General features: G+C 34.5%; 1 long non-coding RNA gene across 1 annotated transcript; it reads right to left on the bottom strand.

The window, feature by feature from the left end:
* Positions 1 to 622: 622 nt before the first annotated feature.
* LOC139705064 (uncharacterized) lies at positions 623 to 8,561 on the bottom strand. Its single transcript, XR_011706956.1, has 3 exons — positions 8,520 to 8,561; positions 7,957 to 8,080; positions 623 to 719 (listed from the first exon to the last, which is right to left on the bottom strand). It is a non-coding gene; the product is annotated as an uncharacterized lncRNA (long non-coding RNA).
* Between the last annotated feature and the right edge of the window lie 1,315 nt (positions 8,562 to 9,876).

The following is a 9,876-nucleotide window of genomic DNA, read 5'->3' as shown; positions in this document are numbered from 1 at the left end:
AGCCACAACCCCAGCCCCAATACATGATCTTTTTAAAGCATGCCTCTCATGCTTGAGTCCTGTCAAAGACATCTTCTGTGTCTGTAGTGCTGGGATGGACTCCATGGGCTCTCACATGCCAGGAAAGTGCTCTGCCACTGAGCTGCACATCCAGTCTCCAAAGATACCTTAATAAGTGGAAATTAATTAAAATCATTTGATTATGAGCATTTCCAAACAATACAATTCTCTCAAACAAGCCAATTCTCTCAATCAAAAACAAAGTAAGCTAAAAGTAATTTTTAAAATATTCCTTATACAAAATAAAAGTTCACAGAATTAAAAATTCTATACAGGGCTAGAGTTGTGGCACAAAGGCAGAGCATTTGCCTGGCATGTGTTAGGCCCTGGGTTCAATCCTCAGCACCACATATAAACAAAATAAATAAATAAAATAAAAAGATCCACTGACAACTAAAAAAATATTTTAAAAATTATGTAGAAAACTGAAAGAATATTAAATAAAAAATGAATAGGAAAACCTACTGCACAGACTTGAGGCCATGAGGAATTACATAGTAAAATAACTCTAAGAAAACTAAATGAATCGATTAGCATACAAAACCTTGGGCTGGTACTTAGAGTTCTCCCACTGGATGGGATCCTGGGATCATCAGGGCTCAAGGCTGGCTGTCATCTGCCCTTTAACAAATTCTGGTTTTATTTCAAATGTCCATGATCTATAGAGAAAAAAAGAGAGAGAGAAAGGTGACTTTTCTAAATTTATTTTATGGCATATCAAATTCTGATATACTCAAGATAATTCATCCAATGTAGGATGTCAGTGTTTGTACAACAGACATTATTTGTGCACCATTACAAATATACTGCCAATTAGCACAGCAGCCATGGAGCTGCTCATCCTAGACTAGCAGGGGCAGAGTCTGGAGGAGGGGGAAGGAAGGTCAGGAGGATGAGGGGGCCTGGAAGATGGGTGGGGTCTAGAGAAGAGGCAGGGACTTAAAGAGGAGGAGGGTTGGGCTGGGTTTAGGGCTCAGTGGTAGAGCACTTGCCTAGCATGTTGAGGCACTGGGTTCAATATTCAGCACCACATAAAAATAAACAAAATAAAGGCATTGTGTCCATGTGCAATTAAAAAAAATAAAAATAAAAGGAGGAGGGTGAGGTCTGGAGGAGGGGCAGGACAGGAAGAAGGGAAAGGTCTGGAGGAGAGGCACCATCATCAGCCCTATTTTGTAGTTTGTTTAGAGACAGGGTCTCACTGAGTTGCTTAATGCCTCACAGTGGCTGAGGCTGGCTTTGAACTCACAATTCTCCTGTCTCAGCCTCCCAAACCACTGGGATTACAGACATGTGCCACTGAGCCTGGCTTATGATGTTTTTAAATGCTTTAGTAAGGATGTCATATTACCTATGAAATGCACATTGCAGATATTATATCAGCTTTGGACACTATATAATGGATATCATATAAATATTAAAGGCAGCTATCATATCAATTTTACATGCTGTAATAAGAATGTCATATTACTAATAAAGCCACAGGGAAGCTACTCTATCAGTTTTTAATGATCTAACATGAATATAATATCAGTATTAAAGACCACATGGTAGCTATTATATCAATTTTAGATGTAATTGTAAGAACATTACATTAGTATTAAAAGCTACAAAGATGTTATACTATATTTAGATGCTATGGTAAATATATAGGAATTAAAGGTCATAAGAGAACAATTATATTAGTTTAGATGCTATAATATGAATATCATAACAGTACAAAAGTAAGAGGACTGCTTTTAGATCATTAATAGATACTATGATATGGATATTATATTAGTACTAAACGCCATAGGGCAGGAATTATATTCATATAATTGCTATAAATGAACTTTATGTAATATTAAAAGGCCACAGGAGAATTATTATTTTAGTATTAGGGGTCACAGTATTGATACTGAATTAGTATTAAAGGCCATAGGGCATCTATTATATTAGCATTAGATGCTATTGAATGGATATTAATATGAACAGCCACAAAGAGCTATAATATTCCATTAACAGGCCACAGTATGGATAAAATATTAATGGCAAATGCACAGAATGCACAAGGATGCTCTTTCAGTACTTTGAGATGTTGTAGTATACATATTACATTAATATTAAAGCTCCAAAGTTCAGTTATTATATTAGTTTTATATGCTATGTGATGACTATCTTATTAGTATAAGGAATTATATTAGTTTAGGTACTATACTTTGGATAACAGATTACTATTTTTTTAAAGAGAGAGAGAAAGAGAGGAGAGAGAGGAGAGAGGAGAGAGGAGGGAGGGAGGGAGGGAGGGAGAGGGAGAGGGAGAGGGAGAGGGAGAGGGAGAGAGAGAGAGAGAGAGAGAGAGAGAGAGAGAAGAGAGAAGAGAGAGAATTTTTAATATTTATTTTTCAGTTTTCAGTGGACACAACATCTTTATAAAATAATATGTAGTGCTGAGGATCGAGCCCAGTGCCCTGCGCATGCCAGGTTAGTGCATTACCACTTGAGCCACATCCCCAGCCCAACAGATTACTATTAAATGCCAGAGGTCAGCTATTATGTTAACTTTATATGCTATCATATGGATATGCTATATTATAAGGTTTATTGCTATCATATGGATATTTCACTTAAAATGACAAGAAGGCTATTTTATTAGTTTTAGAGTGCATAATACGGATAAATTATTAATGTTAAATGCCACAGTCTAGCTATTAGATTAGTTTTAGGAGTTATAGTTTGAGTATCATATTACCTATAACAGCCACAGGGCTAATATTTTATCAGTTTTAGATGCTACTATGGGTATCATATAAATATTAAGACCAAAGAGCAACTATTATATCAAGTTAAGATGCTATAATAAGGATGTCTATTGATATTAAAGGATACAGAGCAGCTATTATATTAATTTTAGATGCAATATTATGTATTACATTAGCTTTAAGGGCCACAGGGAAGATATTATATTAGATTGAAATGTTATAATATGGATATTACTTTAGTATAAAAGGCTATAGGGAGGCTATAATGTTAGTTTTGGATGTTATGGCATGAATATTATATTAACATTAAATGTCACAGGGAAACTATTATATATCAGTTTTAGATGTTACACTCTTAATATCATATTAGTATTAAAGGCATCAGGGCAACTATTGTATTTGTTTTAGATCTATGACATGTATGTTATTATTTCAGTCATCTTTTTCACTGCTTTGACAAAAGGACCTGACAAGAACAATTTTAAAGGAGGAAAAGTTCATTTAGGGGCTCACCGTTTCAGAGATCTCAATGGCCAACTCTATTCCTTGGGGCTTAAGGTGGGGCAGAAGAATGTGGTGAAGGAAAGTGGTGATCAGGAAGCAGAGAACCTAAGCTCAGCTCATCAAATATGTACCCCAAAGGCACAGCCTCAATGACCCACCTCCTCCAGCTACACACTATCAGCCTGCAGTTACCACTCAGTTAATTCCTTCAGAGGATTACTAATTTGGGTTAAGGCTCTCATAACCCATCATTTCACCTTTAAACTTCCTTAAATTGTCTCACACATGAGCATATCCAAACCAATTATTTGGTATTAAGGCCACAGTGCATCTATTATTTTAAATGCTGCAGTATGGATATTATATTAATATTAAAGGCCACAGGGTAGCTAATATATTTTATTAGCTTTGGATACTATAAGATGGATATCATATAAATATCAAAGGCCACAGGACAACTATTGCATCAGTTTCAGATGTTCCAATATGAATATCATATTAAAATTAAACACTTCAGGTCAATAATTATGTACTATTAGATACTCAAGTATGGATATCATGTTAGCATTAAAGTCAACATGGCAGTATATTGATTTTAACACTATCCTATAAATATCATATTAGTTTAATGGCCACAAAGCTGATATTATATTAGTTTAAGGTGATACAATATCATATTAATACTATAGGACCTATTTACCAGTTTTATATGAAGCACGTATTTATCAGTTTTATATTTATAATATGGATATTAAATGAATATTAAATTTCATAAGAAACTTATTAAATTGGCTTCACAGGTTATAGGAATGATGTAACATTAATATTAAAGGCCACAGGACATCTATTACATCAGTTTTGGAGGCTATAATATTAGTATCAAAAGCTACAGGGGAGCTATTAGTTTAATATGCTTTAGCATGGATGTCACTTAGTATTAAATTCTATTGCACAGCTACTTACTTGTTTTAGATATTATAGTTTGCATCTATTAGTAATAAAGACCTCCGATATAATTTTTTTGCTATAATATGGAAATCATATTAATATTAAAGGCCACAGAACAGTTATTTAATCAGTTTTCCATGCTATAGTATGAATAAAAAAACAGTAATAAAGGCCACAAGACAGCTATTGTATTAAACTTAGAGGTCAAAGTATGAATATTATGATATTAAGGTCTAGAGGGCAGGTATCATATTAGTTTTGAATGCTATACTATCAATATTAAAGGACACAAGGATGTTATAACATTAATTTTTCATGGTATATTATATTAGCACTAAAGGCCACAGAGCAGTTATTACTTTAGTTTTAAAGAGCACAATATGTTTATCATATTACATATCATATTAAAGGGCCCAGGCAGCTACTATATTAAGTTGAGGAGCTACGGTATGGATATCATATTAGTATTAAAGTCCACAAGGTATCTATTATACTAGTTTTAAATCCAACAGTATGGATATAATATTTGTCCTAAGGACACAGGACATATGTAATATTAATTTAAGATGCTCTATTATGGATATAATATTAATATTTAAAGCCAGAAATCACCTATTATACAATATATGCTATTATATGGATATTATAGTAAGATTAAAAGACACAAATCATCTATTATGTTAGTTTGAGTTGCAGTAGCATGGATATCATATTGGTATTTAAAGCCACAGTGCCACTATTTTATTAGTATTGGATATACTGTAGCACAGATATCATATTAATATAAAAGCCACTGGGAAGCTATTATATTAATTTTGATGCTATACTATAAAAATTGTAATAGGTTTAAAGTTACAGGGCAGCTACTATATTAGTTTTAGATATAAATTAGCTATTATATCAGTTTCAGAGGCTACAGTACAAATATGTTAGTATTAAAGTGAACAGGTTAGATATTATATTGGCATATAAATGTCATAGGGAAGCTACTAAATTAGTTCAATATGCTATAATATTGACATTGCATTGATATGGAAGACCACAATTCAGCTATTGTATCAGCTTTAAATACTGTAGTATGAATACCTATTAACATTAAAGGCCACAGGGCACTATTATTCTAGTTTTAGAAGCTTTGGTATGGATATTTTATGGTTATTATAGATTACAGGCAGCCATTTCATCAGATTTAGATCAACAGTATAGATATTTTATTAATATTAAAGTTTTATATTCTGTTATAATTATTATATTACTATGAAATTCTACAAGGCTGCTGTATTATCAGTTTTTTGTGCTATAGTATGTATGCACTATCAGTATTAAAACATCACTTGAAGCTATTACATTAATTTCAGAGGCCACAGTTTTTATCTCAATATTAAAGGCTACAAGGCAGCTATTATGCCAGTTTTAGATGCTACAGTATGGATATTATGTTAATATTACAGGTCACAGAGCAGCTATTATATTAGTTTTTGGAAGGTATAGTATGGACATCTTTAATATTAAACACAACAGGCACCTATTAGTATTAGGTACTATAGCATGGATATTATTAGTATTAAAGACCACAGGGAAGCTATTATAATATTTTCTAGGTACCATAGAGCATATCATATTACTCTTGAAGTCAAAAAGGAAGCTATTTTATTTATTTTAGAGTCTACAGTATGAATATAATATTAGAATAAAAGGCTACATGGAGACTATAATGATGATACATATGGATAAAATTAGTATTAAAAGGCTACAGGACAGCTTTTCTGTTAGTTTCAGAGGACAAAGTACTGATATTATACTAAAGTCAAAGGCTACAGGGCAGCCATTATATTAGTTTTATATGCTATAGTATGGCTATCATATGACATTTATAGGCCACAGGGCACATATTTTATTACTTTTAGATGCTATACTGTGGATATTAGTAGTAAGGACCAAAATTCAGATATTATATAAAATTCAAAGTATGTGGGCTGGGGTTGTAGCTCAGTGATAGAGAACTCACCTAGCATGTGTGAGGTGCTAGGTTTGAGCCTCAGCACCACATAAAAATAAATAAATGAAAATGAAGGCATTGTGTCCAACTACAACTAAAAATTTTTTTTAAAAAAATTCAAAGTATATGCCCCTTTTACATATTTCATGTTGAAGTAATAACATATGTTAACTTATTATATTTTTATGCTGTCACTAGGTTCTAGGTTTTCCTTCTTAAAACGTGATCACTACAGAGGAAAAAATGACATTTTGGAGATTTTATTTCAACTCATGATTTAACTTTCCTGAAAGAGTGACTTTATAAAAAATGTCTCTATTTTATTTCTATGCATACATTTTAGCAGCAATATAATCAAATATTTGTCACTGGGACAAATAGTCAAAGAAGATCCATTTCCTCCAAGACCTCTACAGGAAGTGGTGAGCCAAGAGAAGCAGAGGTGTCAGATCAGTCCCAGAGTGATATTAGATGCTGCTGTGTTGTGGGAAACTCTACCTTTTAGAAATCACAGGGAGCTATGGATGCCCAAACTCTTGCATGAGTATAAATCTAGTTGAAATTCTAAGTAATCTTATTGTCACTAGCTCATCAAGAAGCTAATGATAACTAAAGGATCTATGGGGCTGGGGATGTAGATCAGTGGTAGAAAGATTTCCTAGCATGCAGGAAGCCCCAGAACCACAAAAGGAAAAAAAAAAAGAATTTGTGTAATCAAATAGAAAATGAATAATTATTCCTCTTAAGGAAACATATTGGACCTAAAACACTTGAGACTCTCAGAATCAAAATACTCTCTTTATAGTGTATTGCATACCTACACCATCGTGAACAGTGGTGTCACATCATAAAGCATGTTCACATTAAGCATACCATCAAAACAACAAAAAGGCTTTATTGACTATTGATAAGAAAAATGAACATAATCTAGCTTAGGAAATTATTAACACAACATTAGGATAACATTAGGATAAAATGTAATCATGGCATTTCCCACATATAATAACTCTAAATAATAATAAATACATAATTTCAAAAGAAAGTCAAATTTCTGAAATCAAAAGCAAACTGATACATTTTTAAATGATATTTTGAACAGAGGCAAAACAAAGAGTTCTCCCACAAGAATTCCTAACAACATAAAGTATTGTGCTCATTAGAAGGCCCATCCCTTTGTATGCAAGGAATAAGAGAACTTTCTGATGAATGTAGAACTTTAATAGGACATATGGACATGCTTTCTATATTTTAAAGAAGAAAAATATCTTTTTTTTAAAAAAAGCTTATTTTTAGTAAATGTATCTGAATTGCAAAAAAGTAGCTACTGACTTGTCTCTTACATTTTGTAATGATTTGCATCTCAGGAAATTTCATCTATAGTGGTTTTAAATATCATGAAATATCAATAGTTGACATTAAAAATATCATCCCTCTTCTCTTTTAAAATTGATTTGAAATTTTCTTAGAATAATTTCATATGAATTTGGAAGAGGCACTGTGGTATATGTATGTATGTGGAAATACATGACATTTTTAAAAAAAAAAATCTTTATTTTTAGTTGTAGTTGGACACAATACCTTTGTTTTATTTACTTATTTTTATGTGGTGCCAAGGATCGAACCCAGGTCCTCCCATGTTCTAGGTGAGTGCTCTACCACTGAGCCACAACCCCAGCCCCAATACATGATCTTTTTGAAGCATACCTCTCATGCTTGAGTCCTGTCAAAGACATCTTCTGTGTGTGTGGTGCTGGGATGGACTCTATGGCCTCCCACATGCCAGGCAAATGCTCTGCTACTGAGCTGCACATCCAGTCTCCAAAGATACCTTAATAAGTGGAAATTAATTAAAATCATTTGATTATGAGCATTTCCAAACAATACAATTCTCTCAAGCAAGCAAATTCTCTCAATCAAAAACAAAGTAAGGTAAAAGTAATTTTTAAAATATTCCTTATAAAAAAATAGAAGTCCACAGAATTAAAAATTCTATAAAGGGCTAGAATGTGGTGCAAAGGCAGAGCATTTGCCTGGCATGTGTCAGGCCCTGGGTTCAATCCTCAGCACCACATATAAATAAATAAAATAAAAAGATCCACTGACAACTAAAAAAAATATTTTAAAATTTTTATAGAAAACTGAAAGAATATTAATCAAAAATTGAATTAGAAACACCTACTGCACAGAACTGGAGACCTGGAGGCCATGGGGAATTACATTACAAAATAACTCTGAAATAAGAAAATGAATCAATTAGCATACAAAACCTTGGACTGGTACTTAGAGTTCCCCCACTGGATGGGATCCTGGGATCATCAGGGCTCAAGGCTGACTGTTATCTGCCCTTTAACAAATTCTGATTTTATTTCAAATGTTCATGATCTACAGAGAAAATTAAAAAAGAGAAAAGTGACATTTCTAAAGTTATTTTATGGTATATCGCATTCTGATTCAGTCAAGATAATTCATCCAATGCAGGATGTCAGTGTTTACACAAGGGACATTATTTGTGCACCATTACAAATATACTGCCAATTAGCACAGCAGCCAGGGAGCTGCTCATCCTAGACTAGAAGGAACAGAGTCTGGAGGAGGTGGAGGGAATGTCAGGAGGAGGAGGGGGCCTGGAAGATGGGTGGGGTCTGGAGAAGAGGCCGGGTCTTAAAGAGGAAGATGATTGGGCTGGAGTTATGGCTCCGTGGTAGAGGGCTTGCTTAGCATGTGTGAGGCACTGGGTTCAAACATTAGCACCACATAAAAATAAATAAACAAAATAAAGGCATTGTGTCCACGTGCAATTAAAAAAAATTAAAAAGAGGAGGAGGGTGAGGTCTGGAGGAGGGGCAGGACAGGAAGAAGGGAAAAATCTGGAGGAGAAACAGGGTCTGAAGGAGAGGGATAATGAGCTACAAGGGGGCAGGGCCTGGCAGATGGGTGAGACCTGAGGGAGGGACAGGCCCTAGAACATGAGTAGGATGTAGAGAGGCAGGGTAGGAAGGAGGGGGAAGGTGGTTCAGGAGGACAGGCAGGGCCAAAGAATATGGGTGGGGTCTGGAGAAGAGGCAGGACCCAAGAGGGTCCCTTAGCAAGAGGGTCCTGGAGGGGTGGCTTTTTGCTAATTAAACTCTCCACCAAAATAAAAATGTGTGGCAGTGGTAGCTCAGTGGTAGAGTGCTTGCCTAGCATGTGTGAGGCACTGGGTTTGATCCTCAGCACCACATAAAAATAAATAAAATAAATGTATTGTGCCCTTCTACAACTAAAAAAAAAAATTGGACAAAACTAAGCAAAGATTAAAGAAAAAATGTGGTTCATTATTAAAAATACAGGGGATGTATTTTTAATAAATTCTGGCTTTGTTAGAAGTAATATATTTAAACCTAAGCGGCTCAGAAGGCTGAGGCAGAAGGATCTTGAGTTCAAAACCAGTCTCAACAAAAGCAAGGCACGAAGCAACTCAGTGAAACCCTATCTCTATAATACAAAATAGAACTGCCCCACACCAGGCATCTCCCTCAGGCTGCTCTGAGGAGAATGGAACACCAGGTGTCCCTAGAGACACGAACCACAAGGCTCCCCACACCAGGAGTCTTCCTCAGACAACTCTGAAGAGAAAGGAACCCC

Source organism: Marmota flaviventris, chromosome 3 (genome assembly GCF_047511675.1).
Source record: "Marmota flaviventris isolate mMarFla1 chromosome 3, mMarFla1.hap1, whole genome shotgun sequence".
Taxonomy (NCBI): Eukaryota; Metazoa; Chordata; class Mammalia; order Rodentia; family Sciuridae; genus Marmota; species Marmota flaviventris.
This window is presented reverse-complemented; position numbering and strand designations above follow the sequence as displayed.